General features: G+C 72.2%; 4 non-coding genes across 4 annotated transcripts; 1 reads left to right on the top strand and 3 right to left on the bottom strand.

The window, feature by feature from the left end:
• Window positions 1–458: 458 nt before the first annotated feature.
• TRNAE-CUC lies at window positions 459–530 on the bottom strand. Its single transcript has one exon. It is a non-coding gene; the product is annotated as a tRNA-Glu (tRNA).
• A 287-nt stretch (window positions 531–817) lies between these two features.
• On the bottom strand, window positions 818–889 carry TRNAG-UCC. Its single transcript has one exon. It is a non-coding gene; the product is annotated as a tRNA-Gly (tRNA).
• Window positions 890–1,509: 620 nt separating this feature from the next.
• Window positions 1,510–1,581, bottom strand: TRNAD-GUC. Its single transcript has one exon. It is a non-coding gene; the product is annotated as a tRNA-Asp (tRNA).
• A 548-nt stretch (window positions 1,582–2,129) lies between these two features.
• TRNAL-CAG lies at window positions 2,130–2,212 on the top strand. The gene has a single exon. It is a non-coding gene; the product is annotated as a tRNA-Leu (tRNA).
• Window positions 2,213–2,450: the final 238 nt, after the last annotated feature.

The raw sequence follows: 2,450 nt of genomic DNA, 5'->3' as shown, positions 1-2,450 counted from the left end.
GGGCTCAGATCCTCCGCAGCCCAGAGAGAAGTGGCCCGTCAGCCACCCGGCTTGGCTTGGCGGAAGCCGCTCTGCTCGAGAGTCCTGGCCCATTCCGTGGCCAGACCAGGGTGCGAGGTGGGCGGCGGCGGCGGCGGCGGCGGCGGCGGCGGTAGTGGCCGCGGTCACCTGGCGGCCATGGGAGGAGAAAGCCTGACCTGGCCAGTGGGCTTTGCCGCTGAGAAAGAGTGGGAGGGAGGCGAGCACCTGACAAGGAAGAACTGTGAGGCCGATGTTGCCAAGGTGGCGCCAGCGAGGCCAAAAGGACGGATGGGTGGAGGTAGGCGGGGAGGTGGGGGCGCTCGTGGAGGCCGCCGGAGGTTGTGGCTGGGGCGCCGGAGAAGCGAGGGAGCCTGTTGGTCAAAAGGGGAGGTGTGAAGGGGCCTGGCAGTTGGCAGGCAGAGCCAAAGAAGGAAGGCTTCCCTGACCGGGAATCGAACCCGGGCCGCGGCGGTGAGAGCGCCGAATCCTAACCACTAGACCACCAGGGAGAGACGGCCTTCGGGGCCCGGCTTGCGCCTCCTGGCCCCAGCGCCTGTGGCCCCAGCATTGGGCGCTACCTTGGCGCCTGTCCCCTGCTTCCCTTTAAAACAAACACCCGCAACCAGCCCCCGAGAGGCCAGCGGCAACCCGCCCGCCCCAACCAGCAGCTCTGGCCCTGTTCGCAGCACACCCCCCAAACACCGCGCCCCTCCTTCCCGGGCGCACACGCAGGCAGCCACAGGCCAAGCTCCCACACGAGCCACGCGCCCGGGACCTCCGCAAAAGGTCGGCCCGCTGCGTTGGCCGGGAATCGAACCCGGGTCAACTGCTTGGAAGGCAGCTATGCTCACCACTATACCACCAACGCCGCACGGCGCGGGCAGCCCCGCCACGCCGGCCCGGGGCTCCCACGAGCGCGCCGCCCACGCCCGGCGCAGCAGCGCCCCGACGCCCGGTCCGTCCGCCTGCCCGCCCGCAGCTCCGCGCTGCCACGGCCCGCCAAAGGCCGGCCCGCGCCCCACCGGTGCAAGGCGAGCGCGGCTGCCCCGTTCCGCCCCCGTTCTGCGTCTGGGGGCGCTCTCGCTCCCTCGCAGACCCGGGCCGCCGGAGTCCTTCTCCACCAGGTGTCCGGCGGGCACACGGCCGGCGTCCACAGGGTCCTCAACTCCTCCGCCTCCCACCGGCCGCCGCGGGGCCCTGTGCCGTGGCAGCAAGCCTCTTCCCACAACCACTTTGGGCCGGCAGCTCGCTGGGCGCCCTGGGGGCCAGAGGAGGCCGCCCGGCTGTGGCGATCAAGCGGCGGGCGAGAAGAAAAGGGAGGAGGCCAAGGGGGCCCCTGAGGCCAAGGGGGCCCAGAGGGCCCAGGGGGCCAAGGGGCCAGGCAGGTCAGGCCCGAGATGGCGCCCTGCGACTAGCTGGAGGGCGGAGGAAGGAGAAGGAGGGCCCACAGGCTGGGTCCGAGGCGGGCGGCCCTAAAAGGACTGCTGCCTCCCCGTCGGGGAATCGAACCCCGGTCTCCCGCGTGACAGGCGGGGATACTCACCACTATACTAACGAGGACGACGGCCACGGTCGCCGGGACGCCAGACCCCACTCCGACCGCGGACGCCTAGCCCTGCCTTGATCCCCTCCCCCCGACCGCAGGGGCCCCGCGCCTGCTCGCCCTCCACCCGCCACCCGCCACCCGCCACCGGCCACCCGCCACCGTTGGCGCGGCCTACCCCGACACCCAACGAAGCACCCTGCGGTCCCACTGGGACCCGGAGCCGGACCCCGACAGGTACCGGAGCGGCGTGGAACCTCCCCTTGCGCCCTGCCTGCCGTCTCCAGCGCGGGGATCGCGCCGGCAGGAAGAGGCTGCGGGCGAAACAGCCAGGCTGCTGCTCCTAGGACGTGGTGGGCTCGCGCCCTGCCCGACGCGGACCGTTTGGGTCCGGGGTGGGGACGCCGGGGCGTCCACGCCAAGGCCGGCCGGCTCCGTTCACTGGGCGCCCGCTCCGGCCCCGCGGTCCGTCGGTTGCGCACCGAACCCAGACAGGCGCCGGCCAAGGGCGCCGGCGTTCGCGCCGGGTCCCAGCCAGGCGAGCGGCCACGCGCCCCGGCGCGCCGTCAGGATGGCCGAGCGGTCTAAGGCGCTGCGTTCAGGTCGCAGTCTCCCCTGGAGGCGTGGGTTCGAATCCCACTCCTGACAACCCGACCTTTTGGCCCGCCCGCCGGAGGGCAACGCCCATCGCAACCCTGGAGCACCTTTGGTCGGTTCCTGCCTTGAGCCCTTGCCCACTCTCCAAACTCCAGCCCCCTTGAAGCAAGCCTCCAAAACGCCGCCGCTTCTCAGGCACGTCCCTTCTTCCTGCCCACCCGCCCGCCGTCGCAGAAACAGCCCAGGACCATGCGCCAGCGCCCGCGACCCTCTACCAATTGCCCTTCGG

Source organism: Theropithecus gelada, unplaced genomic scaffold (genome assembly GCF_003255815.1).
Source record: "Theropithecus gelada isolate Dixy unplaced genomic scaffold, Tgel_1.0 HiC_scaffold_5853, whole genome shotgun sequence".
Lineage (NCBI taxonomy): Eukaryota > Metazoa > Chordata > Mammalia > Primates > Cercopithecidae > Theropithecus > Theropithecus gelada.
The sequence above is the reverse complement of the archived record's forward strand: the minus strand, read 5'-3'. Positions and strand labels throughout refer to the sequence as shown.